Source organism: Phascolarctos cinereus, unplaced genomic scaffold (assembly GCF_003287225.1).
Source record: "Phascolarctos cinereus isolate Bilbo 61053 unplaced genomic scaffold, phaCin_HiC Scaffold_5;HRSCAF=322, whole genome shotgun sequence".
NCBI lineage: Eukaryota > Metazoa > Chordata > Mammalia > Diprotodontia > Phascolarctidae > Phascolarctos > Phascolarctos cinereus.
Window position 1 is genome coordinate 50,807,795 of NW_027555958.1, and position 22,660 is coordinate 50,830,454.

General features: G+C 43.0%; 1 protein-coding gene across 3 annotated transcripts in view; it reads left to right on the plus strand.

Annotated features, from left to right (window-relative positions):
• IGSF3 (immunoglobulin superfamily member 3) overlaps nucleotides 1–22,660 on the plus strand; it is a 130,716-nt gene that overhangs the window by 48,320 nt on the left and 59,736 nt on the right. The window lies entirely within an intron of this gene.

Sequence of the window (22,660 nt, forward strand, 5' to 3'; positions counted from 1 at the left end):
TACCCTCAGGGAGCTTACATTCTAATGTAAGGAGAGGGTATGGGATGGTGGTAAAGTCCAGAGACTCAGAAGCAAAGGGAATGAAGGATGACCAGCTTGGGCCCCTCCCCAAAATGGAGCCTTCAGGAGGAGAAAGAAACTGGAGGGGTGAGGGATGTTCCAAAGTGAAAAAGTCCCATTGTCATCATCATAGCTAGAATTCATATTCATAAATATAGGATATATAAATATACATGTATACATATATGTAAATGCATATATTGTCTCATTTAAACCTCACTTACAACCCTGGGAGGTAGCTGGTATTATTATCTCCACTTTATAGATGAGGAAACTGAATCTATGAGAGGTGAAGTGGCTTCTCCACCCAGATTTTGCAGCTAAGTAAGTATCTGAGGAAGGATTTGAACTCAGGTCTCCCCGACTATAAGTCCCACATTTCATCTAGCTCCCTTTTCATGTTTATGTTTTGTCTTCTCCAGCTAGATTCAAAGTTCTTTGAGATCAGATGGGATATATTCAATTTTGTATTTTTTCAGTGCCTTCTCTTGTATAAATGGTAATTGAGTCAGAAGACTGTGTATGTCCACATCACTGTGATTTTTTGGTTATAGTGTTTAAGTCCTTCAGTCACTCAGTACAGTTTTATTAAGTGACTACCATGTGCCAGGTACTGTGTTTAGTGCTGGGGATACAAAGAAAGGCAAAAAGAGTCCTTTTTTCTCAAGGAGCTCACAATCTAATGGCAAAAGATATCATACAAAAGACAGCTTGAAAAGGTTGGGGTGAGAGGAAAGTCCCCAAAGGGCAGGGTATAATGAAGTCAGGAGTGCAGCGAGGCAGACGGAAATGATAAGATGGCTCCCTCAGGCTCTCCTTAAATGGAGAATCTCTGAGGAGCTCTCTACTGTCCACCCTCCACCCTTTCCAACCAGAGAGAGGGAGGGGCCCTGGAGGCAGTGTAGACTGAGGAGGTGTGAGTTTCAGGGTTGATGTGACCTTGCAGCCGAATGAGATTCTGATGAAGTCCAGGAGTGAGGTCCAGGAATGCAGTCAGGTGGAAAATTTAACCTCACTTTGTTTAAAAAATGAAGAGAGATCAGATGATACCTAAGGTCTCTTCCAGACCTCAATCTGTGCTCCTCTGACTCCATCATCCATCAGTACCTTTCTTTCTCTAAGAGTCAACATTATTGAATAAATATTCACTGGATGAATTTTAAGTAGCTTTGAAGAATCTTTAATAGTATTGATAAAGTAAAGCATTTATGCAATGTGAAGCCTTGAACTAAAGCAGTTTTTGAGAGGGTGATATGTAGTAATAAAAAATATTATTTATCTTCAAATTTTAAAGAATGCAAAGTACTTTGTATATATTATTTTATTTGAGTCTCACAACAGACTTGTGGGGTAAGAAGCACTGATATTATTATCCTCATTTTATGTGAGCCACAGTGTCGTGGAAGTCAAGAGCCAATATTAGTGGCCCAATCTGAACCAAGTCCAGCAGGATGTCCACTAGGGAAGAAGAATCTTGTTGCCTAGATCCGTTACGTGTTTTAAATACCCGAACAAAATGCATGCACAGGATCATAGATTTATATCTAGAAGGGACCTTTAGAAGCCATTGAATCCAATGCCTTCATCTTACAGGTGAGTAAACTCAAGCCAAAAGAAGTCGCCCAGCTACCAACCGATTTGAACTCGAGTTTTCTAGACTCCCAAGTCCAGCGCTCTGTCCACTTTGCCACCTTTGGTTTACTCAGTTATCCCTCCCCCTTCATAGTGAGAGAGAAAATTAAGAAAAATGTTCTCATTACACAATCCTTTTTCCTTCTTTCTCTCTTTGAAATAGGAATCGCACCACTCCTGGAACTGTTTGTGATCAAAACGGACCTTTGTCCTTTCTTAGGGGAAACAAACGCTAAATAAAACAACGGACTGATAGGGAAGAACAGAGTTAGTCAATTCCATTCTTCTTCCTGTTGCTTCTCCCTGCCATGGACTCCTCTTAACTGCTTGGCTGGGGTGTGACATTGCAGCTCAACTTCTGATAAGCTCTCAAACCCATGGGGAGACTCCCAACAGAGAAAGAAAAGTCTTTTTGTGGACCAGAGATTTGAAAGGAAGAGGCAAAGGCAACCCAGAGTCCAAAGACTGCTTTTCAAACATTTGCTCATAACACCCTCTTAATGCTTCTCTCTTAAGTAGCAATATCTCTTTAAAGGTCTTTTTCTCCCCACTCTGAACATCACAGAATATCTACATGAAAGAATTGTTAGGAGCTGTAGATTACAATTAACTTTGTCACTAATTCTCTTGTATTTATGGGGGCAGTGAAAGGGGGGGGTCACCTTTCTTGTTAAATGAGGGTGAGATTCTCAGAAGATTAAGAGTTTTCTTAGAGTGATAGGATCCAGAGTATTTTTTTTTTTCTTTTTCTACTTCATTTGAAAATGAAATATCAGAGAAGGGCAGGCAGTTTGTGGACTATAAGCCTAAATACAAACATATAATCTACTCAGAGAGCTATAGATGTTGGATCAAAAATTTAGTAGACATAAGAGCAAATCCTCTAAGTTGGGGGAAGATAAGAGTTGAGTCAAAACATAGAACTGTGACAATGTTGTAAAACTTTTTCAATTTAGCATGTAGTAGGTCTGGTTACCATCTTAACACTCTGAATAGAAAAGTTTCCTATCTACTCTACTGGAATTCTTCCCCAGTGAATATGTCTCTGTTCGTAAAATGGAAGCCACTTTTCTTCAAATATAATATTGAGGGGACCAGAGTAGATGATTTTTAAAATACCTTCCAGCCCTATGTCTGTAAGGAGAAGAAAACATTTTATTTCACAGAAGACCATTTTATGCTAACTGTAGTTGACTGTATTTATTCTAGGAAACCTGCATTTAATCTCTGGGCAAAATGATTTTCATTCCAGTATAGTATTTAAAGAGGGAGGCTAGGTGGTACAGTGGATAGAGTGCTGGGCCTGGAGTCAGGAAGACTCATCTTCCTGAGTTCAATTCTGGCCTCAGATACTTCCTAACTGTGTGACCCTGGGTAAGCCTGTTTGCCTCAGTTTCCTCATCTATAAAAAATGAGCTCGAGAAGGAAATGTCAAACAGCTCCAATATCTTTGCTAAGAAAACCCCAAATGGGGTCCCAAAAAGTTGGACATGGCTGAACAACAAAAAAAATTGTGTTATCCAGTGAATCTTAAAATGATTTCTACTCTTTGGATAACACATGGGTACTGAGATACCGTGATTACAAGATACTGCGATATTAAGATATTGAGTCCAAATGTGGTGGTTCCACTTTTCATTGATAATATGAATGGATGGCAGAAACTCTGACAGATGTGTTCCATTTTCCGTCTATTTGTTGTTCTTCCAATTTCAGTTATAACTGCACTTGGGGTGTCCTGACTTAGTTGGATCTCATGGCAAGATTTCTGCAGAATTGTTTTTTCCTGCATTGTTTTTCAGTGCAATGCTACTTAACATTTTCTGCTATCTTCATCTATACCATCATGCAGATTAGCTGGTATTCAAAATCTGTGTTGCTCTTGGCTATCATATCTTTTTTGGAGATCATGTCATATCTTTCATATCACATCTTGATAAGGAGATCAAATATTTACTGGCTAAGGTGGTTTCAGGGTCTACTTCACTTCTTGATTGTGACAACTGTCTTTTTCTCTACTGGACTTGTGATTTCATAGATAAATAATAAAAAAACTCCCTTTACCAAATCATTTTGGCACCTTCTTTGCAAGTCTTAGAAAGCTGCCTAGGGCCATTAAATACTATAACTTGCCCAGGGTCACACAGTCAGTGTATGACAAAGACAAACCTGGAAAAGGTCTTCCAAACTCCAAGGCTGGTCCTATATCCACTACACCATATGGCTCCCCTAGCAATTGTCTTATGTGAGTTAAACTTCTATAAGAAATAGTGATTTTCAAGATCATTGTCTTTTTCTATATTGGTTTCCCATTTTTCAGTCAACAACTGTTTTGAATAGGTTCCTTGCAACTGTTGTAATTGCATGCAATGTTTTACCTTTAAACATTCTTCTAAATTACTTTTGATTTTAACCTTTGCTCTAAGTAGTTGATGACAGATAGGTAGATTCAGGTAGGGCTTCCATGCCATTAATGACCACTTGTTTCTTGTCTGTTAAGATAGAGAATCTTTCTTCTGTCTTCTGGTTCTCACCTGGAATCCATCCATCAATCAACATGAGTTTATTAAGTACCTACTGTGTGCTAGGCATTGGGTGACAAAGAATGAGAAAATCCGTAGTCTCAAGAAACTTAAGGAAAGTATTCAGGATCTGTCTTGATGTGAGGCTTCTGACTACCACGGACTGGGTGCAGCTTTGGTTCCTTCCCCCACTATCTTTTCCAACTCCTTTTTTTCTTCTTCTCCTGAATCCCCCTGTACCCACCTTTGCATTCAAGTAAGAATATGTGTTAAGGAATCTTGCCTGTTTCTTCCCAGGACTTCTCTCCTCCTTCACCCTCTGCATGTCAGATGCTAGTGGCCACACTGCACTTGTTTTCTTGTTGGTTTTTCTGTTCGTGATCAAGTGCTGCAAGGCTTTCTGACCAAGTATCCTATTGAAATGTATCTTGTTAAGAAGATGTTACATGATGTAAGCCAAGATACACATGATGTAGCCAACTCTTTCAACTTCTCTGGTAGTCTCCAGGGAGATCCTGGGATCCCTTCTTCCATTTAAATGTGTTCTCTTTCTGCTTTCTACTTTTGTTTGTATTGAATATATTCATGGGGTGAATGTGATCTAGCTTTTTCCAGAGTGAATCAACTCTGCCATTGGGGGAAAAAAAGGCCTTTAAAAAAAGAGATTTAGGATATTTTGAATACCAGTCACAAAGTTAATATGTAATTCTAAGCATCCTTGGTCCCCTTTTCAGCCATTTGGCCTGTCACTCTGGATGTGGAAGAGGTGACTCACATAGTACTGAGGGCCTTTTCTTTTTCTTTGTTTCATGGGTTGCCACGGCCAAAAAATTCATCTAGTGGCCAACCTACTGGGGATGAGCCAGGCTGGTCCTTGGACAGCAGATGCACAGGCTGTTGGCCAGGCCTGGGCCAAAAGCATTGCCAACTTGGTTGAAATGCACCGGAGGTTGGTCACAAACAAGCCGCCAGAAACTAGCTTCTATAAAAGATGGTCTTTTCTTTTTCTAACCAGGCTTTTTAAAAATTTCTGGATAAATCCCTCCCATCACCCCCATAATTTGAAGCAGCATTGAATAGAATTTAAGTTAATAGTCTGAATCACTATCTCATTTGCTCAGCTATGTGGCCTGATAGATCTGCTGAGCCATTTGTCACAGTTTGTTTTAAAGTTGGTAAGAGAATTCCTGGGTACTTTCCAGAATTTCTTGGGGATAAACTCTGTATTTGAAATCTGCTTGGGAGGGGAGGGTGAACAAAAGAAAGCCAGTGATGGGCAGCATGGCCCAGTGGAAAGACCACTGAACTCTGGAAGGGGAAACTTGTATTCAGCGTGTATGTATGTATGTGTATATATATGATATGTATGTGTGTGTGTATGCGCACACGCGCACACACACACACACACACACACACACACACAATCTCTTCCTTGAATACTGTCTTCTTTCTAGGCTTTGGAGATACCACTTTTTCCTGGTTCTCCTCCTACCTATCTGACCATTCCTTCTCAGTCTCCTTTATAGGATCCTCATTCAGATCATGCCTTTGGACCATAGCTGTCTCTCAGAGTTCTGTCCTGGGCCCTCTTCCCTTCCCTTCCCTTCCCTTCCCCTCCCTCCCCTCCCCTTCCCTTCCCTCCCTCCCCTTCCCTTCCCTCCCCTTCCCTTCCCTTCCCTCCCCTTCCCTTCCCTCCCTTCCTCCCCTCCCCTCCCTCCCCTTCCCTCCCTCCCCTCCTCCCCTTCCCTCCCCTCCCCTCCCTCCCCTTCCCTCCCCTCCCCTTCCCTCCCCTCCCCTCCCCTTCCCTCCCCTTCCCTCCCCTTCCATTCTCTTCTCTTCTCTGCTTCACTTGGTGATCTCATCAGCTCCCATAGTTTAAATTACCATCTCTATGCTGACAATTCTCAAATTTTCATATCCTGCCCTAGTCTCTCTGCTGACCTTCCATCTTGAATCTCAAGCTGCCTCTCTCTCAGACATTTCAGACTGGATATCCAGTAGACGTCTCAAACTCAGCATGTCCAAAATAGAACTCATTATCATTTTTCCCCAAACCCTCTTTCCCTCCTACATTCCCTGTTACTGTAGAGGGCAACACCATCCTTCCAGTCTCTCAGGCTCACAACCTAAGTGTCATCCTTGACTCCTCACCGCCCCCTTGCCCATGTCCAATCTGTTACCATAGTCTGTGATTTAGCCTTTGCAACATCTTTCACATATATCTCTTTCTCTCCTCTGACACTGCCACCACTCTGGTAAAGGCTGTCATCACGTCAGTCCTAGACTATTGCAATAGACTGTTGATATGTCTGCCTGCCTCAAGTCTCTCTCTATGTCAGTCTATACTCCATTTAGCCACTAGAATAATTTTTCTAAAGCACAGATCTGACCGTGTCACCCCCCTATTCAGTAAGCTCCTGTGGCTCCCCTATCGTCTCCAGGATCAAATTCAAAATCCTCTGGTGTTCGAAGTCCTCCATGATCTAGCCCCCTCTTACCTTTACAGTCTCCTTACATCTTATTCCCTCATATATACTCTTTGATATAGTGACGCTGGTCTCCTTGCCGTCCCATGGACAACCTTCTCATGAACTAGACTCCATCTTTTAGCTCTGGGCATTTTTTCTTGCCCTCCTCCATGCTAGAATGCACTTCCTCCTTATCTCCCCCTACTAACTCCCATGACTTACTTTAAGTCCCAACTAAAATCTCATCTTCTACAGGAAACGTTCCCCATCCCCTCTTAATTCTAGTGTTTTCCTTTTTTTTTTAACTTCCTATTTATCCTGTACATAGCTCCCATTGTACATAATTGTTTGTTGTCTTCCTCATTAGAGCCTAAGCTCTTTGAGGGCAAGGGCCAGGGGTAGGGAACCTGTGGCCACATGTGGCCTTTTAGGTCCTTGGGTTTGACCTTTTGACTGAGTCCAAGTTTTACAGAACAAATCCTTTTATTAAGGGGATTTGTTCTGTGAAGTTTGAATTCAAGTGTGGCCGCACTTGAGGACCTAGAGGGCCACATGTGGCCTGGAGGCCGCAGGTTGCGTAGCCCTTCACAGAACCACCGAGTTGGAAGGGTTTTCAGAGACTGTGATCTAGTCTGACCCATCCCTGCACAAGATTTCCCTCTGTGATATATCTGTCCAGGGGTCATCCAGAGAAGCCTCTAGTGGGAAATTGCCAGGGAGGAGAAAGCCAGCACCTTCAGGGTATCCCATTCCATTTCTGGCTGCTTTTCATTGTTAGGAGTGTTTTCCTCACACCAAGTCGAAATTCACCTTTTGAGAAACATTGAGCGAGTATCTTTAGTTCTGCCCATTGGAGGCAAAACAGAAAATCAGGTCCCTCTTATACACAACAACCCATTTTAATGCTTGGAGACAGCCAGAGAACCCCCGAGCAGAGATTTAACCAGAGAGTAGTCAGTAGCCCTTGGTTAAAACCTGTTGATGTGTTAGGTGATTTGGAGTAGGCATGTTCACTCACCAAGGTTGACTGGGTCCTCCCATCTCCCTTCTACCTCTCAGTTTCCTGATTGGCTTTCTGACCAGACACAATCTCTCTCGAAATAGATTCTGTTGCTGTGGCTTGGCCAGCTTATCACCGCCATTTTTAGGAGAGTTGTTCATTGGATGTTAGCTGATTGTGGGTGCCTAGCTTTTGTCAATTCAAGTCTGTTATTTCACGTTGACTGACTTCATTACCCAGACTGTGTACTTACTTGCTCCTGGCCCCTACTTTCCTGTAGATTTTATCCTAGTCTTTGGTCCACATAGTGCCCTAGGAGAATGTGGCAAAATAACACTTAATCCAACCCTTGGTTCTTTAGAATTGTGTTTTTTAGTCTCTCATTGTTTTTTTGTGGATGAGGAAACTGAAGCCCTGTGAGGTTAATTGATTTCACCCACCATCACACTGGAAATTGACAAGCTAGGATTTGAACACAGGTTCAGTGTTCTTTTCATTATATTGCCTTACCCAGTCTTCATTTTACAGATCAGGAAACTAAGGCCCAGTTAGTCAGTAAACATTTATCAGGTTCTTATCATGTGCCAGGCATTTTTCCAAGCTCTAGGAATACAGAGACAACAAATATTCCCTGTCTTAAGAAGCTCATTGATAAGAAAAAAGGGAACGGCCAGGTACACAATGGATAGAAGACCAGCCCTGGAGTCAGGAGGATCTGGGTTCAAATCTGGCCACAGATGCTTAGTAGCTGTGTGACCCTAGATAAGTCACTTAACCCTGGTTGCAAGAAGCTCGTTGGGTCTAATGGAGAAGACAGCACGAAAACAACTATGTATATACAAGACATATATGGTATAAATGGAAAGTCATCTCAGAAGGAAGGTGCTAGCAATGGTGGAGGATGGGGAAAGAAGACTAGGAAAGATCTGTTACAGAAGGTGGGATTTTATCTGAGTCCTGAAGGAAGCCTGACTTCCCTGGTCTAGTGACTTGGCCAAAATCATAAAACTGGTTTGGGATTCTGGCCTTGATTACCATTTCCCCCACCCCTTTCTAAGCTGTGCTATTCTTCTGTCAACTGGGGACCTACTCTGATGCCCTAATTCCTTTCATTAGAAGGTGGTAAGTGCCTGTCTTGGATAGATACCAGGAAAATCTATCTTACAAACAGGAGTGCTTTAAATCATAACAGTCCCATTTGACTGTAGTGAAGTACACTGGCACCTTGCCCCAGGCCTGCATCTATTGAGTGTGGCATTAAAAGGACCAGGCAGCAACTGTGCCTTTGTCTGCAACACCCAGATACAGTTGGGAGAAACCCCAAATTCCAATTCTGCACCATTCGGTATTGATCTACATTTATAGCTATTTTCCACTCTTTACCTGACCACAACATTCATTTCCTCACAGTGAGCCTGGCAATGATATCTGGATTGAAGAAATTATCCACTCGTGCTCTGTAATCCCTTATAATCACTGCCTCAAAAAGTAAATCTAGCAGTCTATAATCATCTCCCCTAGCCTTTATGTAAGGCTTTAAACTTTGTCAAAGCACTTTCCCTATCTGGTGTGTCAGGAGTTCCACCCCATAGGCCTGTCTGATTTGGAGCTGGGTGGGGTCTGTGAGGTTTCACTCAGTCATCCCTTTGCCCCTAGAAGGGATTTATTTATGTGCCGGGGCTCTGCTCTGTTAGTTAGACTGGTATGAGCAGTTAATCCTGTTGGGGGTTAGGTCAACTTTGAGTGATGACTTGGGTTTTTTTTCCCTTGAGATCTCATTTAAGACCCTTGCTAAGTTTAGAGCAAGCTGAAATACGAGGGCCAGAAAAACTTGGAGGGTAGGATTAAAAATTAATCTATTTGAATCTACCTTCCCTTATGCTGCTATCCAGGGTATTAGGGAATCTCATGTCTGCTATCTACAGCACTCCTTATATGGCTCTTTGTATGGGCAATTTCTTTATTGGTCCAGTTTTCCCCTGAAAGTGCTTTCCAAGGCACCACTTAAGTCCTGGGAAGGACCTAAATCTGGGATGAATTAGGACACTGGTTCCAGACCACCCCCAGACACCCTCCTCAGGACTTCCCCACAAGATCACTGAAGCTGCTTGGGGTTAGCTCACAACAGATGGGGTTGGGAGGATTCTGAAGTGCTGGTGGTCACAGGCAGCATTTTTTGAATTTGATCAAAAGGGAGATTGTCTTAGAAGTACCTACAGCAATAGCTTACACCATTAGGCCAGATAATGCACCTCTCATTCAAAAAACAGCAAGCATTTATCATTTCCATTAGCAGGATTACTTCACAGTATAGATCTGTGAGACTAGATACACACACACAGACACACATATGTACATGCAGCCATATGTACACATGTACTCATACTTATACACACACACTAGGTAGTACAGTAGACACAGCACTGGACAACTCACTTAATCTGTCTGTCTTAGTTTTTTCAGCTGTAAAATGGGGATAATAGCGCCTACTTCCCAAGGGCTGTTACAAGGTTCAAGTAAGGTCGTGTTTGGTTAGACTGAATGTCTTGAATTTCATTAACTGGATTTAAAGTTTACCTAGTCCAGGGGTTGTTTAGCTTTTTTTGGTGTCCTGAGCTCCTTAAGGAGATCTATGGACCCCTTTTCAGAATAATATTTTTAAATGCATAAAAGAAAATGTATAAGATTACAAAAGAAACCAATTATATTGAAATATTTTCAATTAAAGTTTCTAGAATGCAGGACAAGAGTACCTGACCTTGTCAAATGCCCTTATTTTACAGGCAATGAAACTAAAGTCTAGAGAGAGAAAGTGACTTATTTATAGTCACATTTTGGGGGTGGGGGGGGGAAATCAAGCTTTTATAAAATACCTACTAAGTGTCAGGCACTGTGCCAAGCATTTTACAAATATGATTTCATTTGATCCTGATAACTCCCGGAAGGTAGTTGCTCTTATCCCCATTTTATAGTTGAGAAAACCATGGCAGACAGAGATTAAGTGACTTGCCCAGTGTGTCCACTGCACCACACATGTATATATGTATGTGTATAAACGTGTGTAATACACATGTACATGTATATATACACATATATGTCTATATGTGTGTGTGTGTGTGTGTGATAAATGGCTTGGAATAATACAACAAGCACTGGATTTGGAATCCGAGGACCTGAGTTCAAATCCTGGCATTGCCACTTGATACTTGTATGATCTTGAACAAGTTACTTAACTTCTTTATTTTCTATTTCCTTTGTTATCTGTAAGTTGAGGAGGGTAGACTACGTGGGGCAGCTAGGTGGCTCAGTGAATAGAGTTCGGGGCCTGGCACCAGGAAGACTTGAGTTCAAATATGGCCTCAGACACTTAACCAGCTGTGTGATGCTGGGAAAGTCACTTAACCTTTGTCTGCCTCAGTTTCCTCATCTGTCAAATGAGCTGGAGAAGGAAATGGCAAACCACTCCAGTATTTCTGCCAAGAAAACCCCAAATGGGGTTACAAAGAGTCTGACACGGCTGAACAGCATGACTACATGTCCTCCAAGGTCCCTTCCAGCAGTAAAGCTAATGATCTCCTAACTCCCACGTCCAATGTTCTTTTTTCCATTTTACCAATACCTTCTTGAATAAACCTTTCATTATGTTCCCAAGCCCTTTATTGATTAAAAGTGCTTAGATTGGGAATGAATTGGCTGCTTCCCAGGTTAACAGCCATGGCCCCTTCTCTCTTTTCCTTCAGCTACTTTGTAGACAAGCTCAGTGAGGTAGATCCCATGTCTTAACCTTCGTGGCTGATGAAGTCCACTTGGGAGCTTTTGTTTGTATTGTTGATTGAGATTTTGAGCAGGGTTAGATGCCCCGTCCTTTAAAATATGTAGGAATTGAATGCCTTCCCAAAGTAGACGTTGATGTAATCTCTCAAATGTGATGGCTCAGTATTGGTGTCTGGTGTCTTCCATTATATATCTTTGCAGAGGACTTTCAAAGGTAGGGTTAGAGCAGGAAAAAGAGGGTGTTTTTAGGAGAATCTAAAAGCCTGTGTTTGAATACTGGCTCTTCTGTTTACCAGCTATATGACCATGGCCCACTCACCTAGTCCCTTGAGCCTCAGTTTTTTTCCTATGAAATGGGGATGGTGCTATGCAGGTCAGTAGAAATCTCTTATTTTTAACAGTACTATGAATTTTTAATCACACCGTGAAGAAAAATTATTTTTCACTAGGCCAAGGAACTGAGTTTCTTGTTAATAAGCCTGCCTTTGGCCCATTTTATAGTCGATCTCAGATAACTAGAGCCTTCCATTAGCAAGCGTTTTTCCTTAACCTCTCCACTGATAATCAGTTTTACCCCTCCAGATGCCTTTGGGAAATCTCTAACTGGATGTCCTGTGGACATCTTTAACTCTTCATGTCCCAAATGGAATTCATTATCTTTCTTCCTAAAACCTTCCCTTCTTCCTCTCTTCCCTATTAATGGCAAGGCTGCCACTATTCTTTCAGTCACCCACGATTGAAACCTAGATGTCAGCCACACTTCCTCACTCTCTCACCCTCCATAAGAAATCTGCCAAGCCCTGACAGGTCGACCTTCCTAAGATCTCTCCTCCCTCTCTCCCATCACCCTTTTCTCCTTTGACACAGCCACCACCCTGATGCAGGTCTTCATCACTTCCCATGTCAATATTGTGATTATTGCAGTAGTCTCTAGTCTCTCCCTACTCCAGTCTGTCTTGCACTCAGCTGTCAAATCGATCTTCCTAAAGTGTAGGGCTAACCATGTTAGCATCCTGTTTAGAAATCTCCTGTGGCTCCCTCTGACCACCAGGATCAAAAAGAAAGTCTTCTGTTTGGCTTTGCAAGCCCTGGCCCTTTCCTACTTTTCTAGTTTTCTTGTACCTTCTTTCCCTCCACATAATCTCTGGTCCAGTGACGCTGGCCTTGCTGTTCCTCACATAAGACACTCCATGTCCTGTATCTGGCCATTTTCAACGCTTGTTTCCCCTGCCTGGAATGCTCTTCCATCCTCATCTCTACCTCCAGGCTTCCCTGGCTTCCTTCAAGTCCCAGTTTTAATCCCACTTGTTCCAAGAAGCCATTGCCAGTTCTTCTTAATGCTGATGCCTTCCCCCTGAGATTATTTCCTAGTTATCCTGTCTGTTTCTTGTTTGCACAAACTTATTATTTACATGTTGTTGCTATCAAACTGTGAGCTCCTTAAGGGCAGGGGCTGATTTTTCATTTATTTGTGTTTCGCCTTTCTTTGTATTCCCAGCCGGGCACATAGTAGGGGCTGTAACAAATGCCAGTTGACTGGGCTTGTTGCAATACCTGGAGATAGGGCCAGATGCTAAGAAAAATGGATGAGTGTTGATTGGGGTTTTTTTTGTGTGTGTTTATTTTGCTTTGTTTTTGCAAAGCAACTTCCAGGGCTCAGTACAGATTCGTTATTGTCTCTTTTGGAGGTCTATTGCTGGGATTAAAGGGGATTCTTGGGAAAAAATTAGACAAGCCTGTCAATTCTGAAAGCCTTTCATTTAGTGTGTTTGAGGGAAGGCCATGTGGAATTAACTGGAGACATCTAGGAAACATGGAATAGGAGATAGGAATGGTTAGAGAAGGATACTAGGGGAATTTGCTTGACCCCAAGGCCCAAGTCAAGGCTGACACCTCCAACACAGCACTGGGAAATGCTCACTAGATCTCGCCATCCCCACTGGCTGTCTAATGGATCTCCCTGCCTTGTTTCTCCCCTCTGTGAGCCATTGGCCACACAGTTGCCCAAGTAATTTTCCTAAAGCATCTTTGTTGTTCAGCCATTTTAGTTGTGGCCAACTCTTTGTGACCTCATTTGGGGTTTTCTTGGCAAATATACTGGAGTGGTTTAAATTTCCTTCTCCAGCTCATTTTACAGAGGAGGAAACTGAGACAGACAAGGTTAAGTGACTTGCCCAGGGCCCCACAGCTAGGAAGTGTCTGAGACTGGATTTGAACTCTGGAGGACTAGACTTCCTGACTTCAGGGCCAGTGAATCCACTATGGAGCCACCTAGCTGCCATTCCTAAAGTACAGGCCTGACCATGTCACTCCACTACTCAGGAAACTCCAGTGACTCTCTGTTGCTCCCAGGATCATATATAAAGTCCTAGTGGGCGTCCATAGATAGCTCTTCCCAACCTGGCCCCTTCCAACTTTCAGGTCTTTTTCACATGTTACTCCTCTCCCACTTGGTGTTCCTGGTATCTGAAATAGGGCTGTTGTTAACTTCTGCCTCTAAAAAACCCTGGTTTCCTTCAAGGTTGACTGCTGGGTTCTCTCTAGGGTTACTTTGTATCTACTTTGTTATCTTGGATAGCCTTAGTATAATAGCCCTTTATAAATCCTTGTGGTAGTGGTAGTGGCTGCAGCAGTAGCAGCAGTGGCAGAAGCGTAGCAGCAGCATTAGCTGTTGTGATTGTTGTTGTTACAATGTTATACCTGCTGCCAACAGCCTAAGTTACAACCAGCATTTTGTCCAGGAAGAATTAATATTGTTTACACATTTGCTTATAATTTGCTTATACTTCTAGAATGATAGAAATTTGCTTATGATCCACATTTGATCTTCACAACAACCCTGGAAGATGATTAAATAGGGCAGACAACAGGGTCCCTGTTTTTAGTTGACTTTTTTTTTGGCTAGGCTGTGGGGTTAAGTGACTTGCCCAGGGTCACACAGCTAGTAAGTGTTATGTGTCTGAGGCCGTATTTGAACTCAGGTCCTCCTGAGTCCAGGGCCGGTGCTCTATCCATTGCGCCACCTACCTGCCCCTAAAAGTAAGTCTCATTTTTTTTAAGGCAATTAGGATTAAGTGACTTGTCTAGGGTCATTCAGCTAGTAAGTGTCAAGTGTCTGATCTGAGGCGGCATTTGAACTTGGGACCTCCTGACTTCAGAGCCAGTGCTCTATCCACTGCGCCACCTAGCTGCCACAGGGTCCCTATTTTTAAAGGTAGAGTGGTTTTGAGTCTCCTTGTCCTATACTTTTTGTTCTGAACTAAGAGAGGTAGGTAGGAGGGTGTGGTGACAGAGCAGGCCATCCCTGTGGTCACTTTGTTAACACGTCATTAAGCATTGAGTATAAAGGGGCAATGATGATGTCTCTCAAGTCCAGCTGAGTCCTGGAGATTTTTCAAGAAAGCTTTTTGATGTAATGAAAATAGTGATCTTGGGCCATTAGGTGGTGCAATGGATAGACTTCCAGTCCTGGAAGTCAGGAAGATTTATCTTGTGAGTTCAAATCTGACCTCAGACACTTCCTAGCTGTGAGACCCTGGGCAAGTCAGTTACTCTGTTTGCCTCAGTTTCCTCATGTGCGAAATGAGCTGGAGAAGGAAATGGCAAACTACAATGTCTTTGCCAAGAAAACCCCACGTAGGGTCACGAAGACTTGGACAAGACTGAAAAATAACTCAACGACAACAAAAGGTGATCCTGCCTTGTAGTTGTCTCATTCTTTTAGCCAGTCTCTGTGATGTTTTTATAGCCATCCTTGAACAGGGAGTGCCAGTATCCTCAGAACTAGGTAGTGCTGCTGTAAGACACCAGCCGTGTGTCATTCATCACTGTGGTGTGTGTTATGTTGCTGGGAACTGTACAGACCGAAATCTAAAATAACAGTGTCTAGCCATTAGGCTTGAAGCTGATTTGCAAACCTTAAAGTGATGTGTGATTATGATAGCAGCATCTGTATGGCATTTTAAGGTTTACAGTGTGCTTTGTGTTTGTTAATTTACTTGGTCATCACTACAACCTTTTGATGTAGGTGCTGTTATTTTCCCTATTTTACAGATGAGGAAACTGAGGCAGAAGAAAGGTTAAAGTGACATAATAATAATAATAGCTGACACTTATATAGCACTTAGGCTCTGTGTGCTAAGTGCTTTACAGTTATCTCAATCCTTACAACAACTCTGTAATGTAGGTACTATTATTCCCATTTTACAGTTGAGGAAACTGAGGCAAACAGGTTAAATGATTTGTCTAGGATCATCCATTTAGTAAGTGTCATAGGCAAGATTTGAATTCATTAATAGATATGTATGTGTATGTATGTATATATGTATGTATGTATATATGTACACTCACAAAATTCACATACGTATTTATCTATATATTCATAAACAAGAGACAGTTATAATAAAGATGTATTTCCTAATTCATGACAGAAGGGGAAGAGATTTCATTTGAGCCAATATTATTTAATAAGTCAATTAATAATATTGAGTTAATAATAATAATAACTGACACATAGATATTTTTGCAAAATCCTTTGAGCCTCACAACACCCTTGAAGTTCTACATGTATAGGTAGACTATTTTAATATTTTTATTCATATATTTTGTTTTTAGCTCACTTTCAATATCCTTTTCTTCTTTTCTATCCAGTGAGTCATTCCTTATAAGAAAGAAGAAAAGGGGAAAGGGAACAGTTCAAGTTAAACAACACAGCCAGTGCAGAGAGAGAGAGAGAGAGAGAGAGAGAGTGAGTGTGTGTGTGCGTGTGTGTATATACACATGCACATGTGTGTATATGTATTTGTGTGTGCGTATGTACACTGTTTTCTGCCCATGGAAATACAGTCTTTCATCTCTTGGAGGACAGAGTTGGTCTTTATAATTGCAAAGCCTCAGTTTCAGGATTTGTTTTTGTTATTGTCATTCTCTCCATTTACATCATCCTAGTCACTGTGTAAATTGTTTTCCTGGTTCTTCTTACTTCAGGATGCATCAGTTCGTACAGATCTTCCTGTGCTTCTCTGAACTAATTCCTCATGAGCATCATCTCTTATAGTTCAGTAATATTCCATTACATTCATGTACTACAGTTTGTAAACAGTCATTGTGTACCTTATTTATTATTATCCCCCTTCTAAATATGTGGAAACTGAGGCCCATGGCAACGCAGCTATTAAGTGTCAGGATTCAGACTGGAACCTAGGTCTCCCTAACCCCAAGTCTGGTTAGTATTCTCCCCCCCTTTCCCATGCTGCCTCCCCTCATAAGGAAGAAGGAGAAAGGAGATGAAAGCTGCAGTCTAGGATGGGGATTTAAGAAGATGGAATGAGGGGACAGAGGCTTTGGGGGACAGGGCAGGTTAAGAATGAAGCCAAAGCTGCTTTTAATAATCAGCTAGTGTACTTAAAAAAAAAAAAGACCAGGGTTTGGGACCTGCACGCTCTGCCTCAGTGAATGTTTGACAGCCAGCCTTTAATACTTAGCTCAGGGCTTTCTTGCTTGAGATTTGAGGGGAGAGTAAGAAGTAATTAGGATTATCAGGTTGGGGGGGAGAAAGGATTCTAAAGTTGGAAGGGACTTTAGAGATCCCTTAGTCCAACCCCTTTATTTTACAGATGAGGAAACTGAGGCTTGAGAGGCAAACTGCTTTGCCCCCAGTGTCACCCAGGTAGTGGGCAGTACATGATAGAGCTGGGATTTGAACCCATGGCCTCATAACTCTAAATCCAATGCTCTTTCAAGTATCACTCTCAGAAAGTGAGATGAAAAAATAAGATTGGTAGGTCCCAGAAGCGGAGTCTAGTGAGAATGCCAGAAGGGAGAAGGCAGTAAGCATTGGCAGAAACATCAGAGGAATCCAGTGGGGTGTGAGAACTGAGGGGAGAGAGCAAGAACATTAAAGCTATAGGAAGAGACCCATGGGGACCCGAGGGGAAGCTAATGTACAAGGGAATGGTGCAGGCAGATACCAGATTACAAGGGATCAAAGATGGAATGGGAAGAGGGAATAAAGGTGTAGTAAGTAGAGAAAGAATGTTCAAGGACTTGATTCGTGAATGGGAGAAAGCAATCCTGGGTTGCAGGTTACCTGGAAGGAACAGCGAGGTCAGAGATTGGCTTTGTCAGAATTGGGGAGATCTGGTGTATAAAAGCCAGAAGCATTAAAATGGGGAGCTTACACTTTTCAACAGCATCAGAAGAATTAAGTGAGGTGGAGGAGGGTGGTTTAAATGAGTAATATACAGCATAAACTTTCGTTATTTTTAAGCTTTTCCCCCTCCTAAATAACAACACAAAGGTTATGGACAATTAGAATTTGGCACGTGAGAGTTCAAGTGCAGTACACTGTTTGGCTCTGCCGATCCTCTGCAGAACTTGCCTTGGGCACGGGTGGATTATTTGACCTGCCTGCTCCAGCTTCCTAATCAGTCTATTTATTGCTGTTTGCCTTCCAGAGATGGGGCCTGTGTTGTCCACCAATTATCAGGTGTTCTTGTCATGTGTAATGTTTCAAAAGTACCCTGTGGACTCCAGGGACAGTATCTTGGGGAGGTAATCTATAGGGTGTATAAATAGTAGCTGGTATGCTTAAGCTCATTACTGCATCAGGTGCCGCGTTTGGGATCGGATGGGATTCAAAAGCTTGTCCCCTGCTGATCCCAAGTCTGGAGCAGCTGAAGTAGAACCTTCTCGGGCTTATAGCCAGAAATGCTCTTTGACTCCAAACACTTTACTCCCAGGAGTGGAGGGGAGGGGGGAGGGTTCCTTAGCATCAGCAAGCATTTATTAAGTGCTTACAATGTACCAGGTACTGGGAATACCCCTCAAAATGGCAAAAAAACAGCATCTGCCCTCAAGGAGATAACATTATAATGGGGGAGATAGCATGCAAACAACTGTGAACATAAAGAGCCACAGAAGGTATGTATTTCAGAAGGGTGGGGAGGACCAGGAAAGGCCTGCAGAAGGTGGGATTTGAGCTGAGTCCTGAAGGATGCCAGAGCAACCAAGAGGTGGTGATGAGGAGAAGAGAGTGTATTCTAGTCATGAGAAACAGCCAGTAGAAAGGCATGAAGACAAGGAAGAGGGGGAGTGTCGTGGTCAGGGAACCCCAAGAGGTCTCATGTCACTGATGGTAGACTATGTGGAGGGGAGTGACTTGTGAGAACACAGAGGTTGTTTGTCCTTCATTCTCGAAGAAGACCAAAGTGTCAGGGAGGTGAGGCCATGACATGCAAGTGAATTGGATTGAAGTGAAAGAGGGCTGTGCAAAGTCACCAGCCTCAGACTAGAAAGGTACGAAGGGGCCAGGCTGTGAAGGGCTCAAAGATAAATTGAGGATTTTACATTTGATTCTGGAGGTAATAGGGCGCCACTAGAGTTTATATAGCGAGGGGAGGTAGGTTGTAACCTGGGAAAAACTTGTTCCTTGTGTCAGCCCTGGCAGATTTGTGGGCTGGGAATATTCAAAGTTTCAGACGGCAAAATTCAACCTCTTAACACACACCTTGCCCCACCCCCACCCCAGGCACTTTGTGCCCTCGAGATTTACTTACATTGCCCAGTCTGTCCTGCTATATCTGCCATGTGCTTTTAGGACTGGTGCTAGGCATTGGACAGATCAGGACAGGCTTCATGTAGGTTGTCTTGAAGGGAGTGAAAGGTTATTTAAGGTAGAGGTAAAGGGGAAGGGCATTCCAGCCATGGGGCTGAGCAAATGCAGAGATGCAGAGGAAGGAGATAGAGAGTCTTATGGGCAATTTGGCTGAACTCTGTAGAGAGTGGGAAGAGAAGTAATGTGTGAGTACACAATTCTAGGTTGAGGCCACGTGAAGGTCTTACAAGCCCAGTACGGAGGTTTATATTTGTTCCTAGAAGTAATAGGGAGATACTGATGGTTATTGAGCAAGGGAATGACATAATCCATTCTGACTTGAAGAAAATCTCTCTGTGTGGATGATGGATTAGAAGGGAGAGAGGCTTGAATCGTGGAGACCAATTAGGAAGCGGCTGCAGTAGTTTAGGTGAATGCTTATGAGGGCCAGAACTCAGGAGGAAGCTGTGTTGGTAAAGAAAAAAAAAAAGGTAAATGTCTGAGATATAATGGAGGGAGAAACAGCAAGGTTTGGTGATTGATTGGATGTGATGGGTGAGGGAGAGGGGAGAGTTGAGTATCAGTGAGGTTGGCTGGGCTTTGGCCATAAATAAGGAAGTTTGGTAGAGGGGTGGGCTCGGGGGGAAAGATAACCAGTTCTGTTTTGGACTGGAGAGTTTGAGATGTCTCGGGGGACATCCATTTTGAAATGGCTGCACTTAGGCTTTTTGAGACTCACTTATCTCATCTGCAGAATGTGTATGTCATCCTTGAACTGCTTAACTCATGGGATTATGGGTCTAGCTTGGATATAAGACGATCCTTACAAAGAGTTCCAAGGCAGTATTGAATGAGCTGCTTTTGTAACACAAAGAACCAAAAAAGTAGGTTGGAGAATTGTCTGAAGGCAGGAGAAATCAAAAATTAGAAAACGAGTGCTTTTAAGGGAAGACTCTGATAGCCACAAGGAGGCAGTGTGGAAAGAGCCCTGCGTTTGCATTGAGTGATTCTGCCACCCACCACCTGTGTGACCTTGGACAAGTCACCTAACTTCTGTAGCCTTTGATGAGGGTGGTGGATTAAGTATCTTCTTGAGTCCTTTCCAGCCCTAAATCAATGAACCCGTGTTTTCCTTTGAGCCCCCAATCCTGGAAGGGATGTAGTATGGAAGGAGGGGAGATGACTGGCCTGGTGCAGGGGACACTTTGCCTCATGGATGCTGGTTAAGTGTTGTGATTTAGATGGCAGCCTGACAGTAACTGTTAAGGCTTTGTTCAGCTGGGTGTATCAATTTTTCCCTGGTTGTCAGTTCATTGGAGTTTGTGGCGGGTGGCTGTATTCCAGCCCTCAAGATTTACGTTTGAATGCAGTGGCTTATGGTGGGCAGCCATTCACAAGAACTCCAGCCCAGTGCCCTTTGCGGGCCAGCAGAAGGAGGAGAAATAAACAATGCCTCCCTGGGTGGCATTGCAAAAGGGAGGGAAGGATAGATTTGAGCATACAAAGAGCAGCCCCACTAAGATCCTCTTTGCTGATTGTGGGAGGGTCAGGTTAATGTTTAGACCCTGGGAGGTTTCTAAGTAGTGACTTGTTCTCTTGACTTCTGGCCCCTTAACCCCTCACTATTGCTCCAGTACATCAGTCTCCCTTCTGGTTTTACTTGATTCCCTATCTAGCATTGACTTCCTTGGTCATCCATTTTAACAGCATTCACCTAAACATGCTAGAATTCCTCCCAATCCTACCCCATCCCCCTGCTCACCACAGCCAGGACGCACATCCCTGTCTTTTAGTGATCTGCTTTATCTACTAGTCTGCCGAGGGTGACTGGATGCAAGCATCTGTCCATCTATGAGCATTTACCCTATCATGTGGCTGGGGCTGTGCTTGGCCCTGGGGAGACACATTCCAAAAACTAAACGTTTCCTTCCCCCTTATCTACTAAGTACTCTGGGCTTGGGGAAGGGATTCAACATGGTTGCTGATTAGGAAAGACGGGATATGTACAAATAAATACAGAATCATGGGATGGTAGAGGGAAGGAAGATAGATCCATTTCACTAGAGGATGTCAGTATCCTAGAATGTTCTATTCCTCCTCACCTCCACACCCTGTGTTCCCTGGTTTCCTTCCAGACTTCCTGAAATTCCATGTTCTGCAAGAAACCATTCTGGGGGTGTCATCCCTGTCCCCTCCCACCCCACTGCTAGTGACTTCACTCTAAGATTGCCTACCTCCTATTCATACTGTATATCTTATATGTACATATTCATTTGTATATTGTTTCCTCCATTATAACATAAGTGCCTTGAGGACAGAAACTATTTTTTTGCTTTTCTATGTATCTCTAGCACTTAGTAAGGTGTGTGGCAAGGAGTAACAATAAATGCTTATTGATTGATTGAACTGGGGGAATCAGGAAAGTCCTCTTGGACAAGGTGGCCCTTGAATTAAAAACCTTGAAGGGTACAACTGGTGATTAAGGAGAGGGAACTCACAGACTTGCACAGTTAGTGCTACAAGGGTCCCCAGAAGCCTGCTTGTACAACCTCCTAACTTTACACATGAGGAAATGGAGGCCACAGATGTTATGGGACTTGGCCAAGGGCAAAGAGGTAGTAAAAGCGGCAGAGGCAGGCTCCTGGAGCCTGGGCCCCTTCTACCATACTGCGCATACTGTGGTTATCCTTTCTAGGGATAGGCACCGGTTGGTAATGTGATTTCATTGGTATGGAGAAAGGAACTTCCAGAAGAGAAAACTGTCTCCATCAACTCCTGCTGATACCTTCTCTGCAGTTGAGTCCTAGAGAGCTACCTAAGGCATTGTGAGGTTGAATGGCTAGTCTGGAGTAAATAGAGACTGTATGGGTCAGAGGCAGGACTCCAGCAAGGTCTTCTGAGGCAACCTCTCTATCATGTCTCTCCCAGTCTTCATAGTGCTTCCCATATGAATCTTTCCGCTACATGGGTCAGACCACATCATTTCCCTCTTCCAAACCCTATCATTGACCCTTTTTGCCTTCAAAATAACATCCAGATCCTTTAGCCTGACATTCAAGGCTTTCTACAGTCTGGTATCAAACTACCTTTACAGTCTTATTTAATGCTACATACCTGTTTTAAAAAGGCAGATAGGTGGTACAGTGGCTAGATTGCTTATTACCTTTGGTACCAGGAAGATTCAACTTCATGAGTTCAAATCTGGTCTCAGACACTTAATAGCAGTGTGACCCTGGGCAAGTCACTTAACCCTGTTTGCCTCAGTTTCCTCATCTGTAAAATGAGCTGGAGAAGGAAATGGCGAACTGCTTCAGTATCTTTGCCAAAAAAAAAAAACTCCAAATGGGATGACAAAGAGTTGGACATGACTGAAGACGACTCAACAACACTCCACTTTTAAGTTCTAGTAGTTCGAATGAGATGATTTACTGTTCCTTCAATATGATTCCCATGTTTTCTGGCTTGTGTGCCTTTACTCACCCTGTTTCCAATGCCCAGAGTGCCACACCCTTTCCTGTACTACATTTCTAAGTATTCAAATCCTGCTTATCTTTGGATTTCCTTAAATGCTGTCTCCATCAAAAATTCTTCCATGACCTTCCTCCTCTGA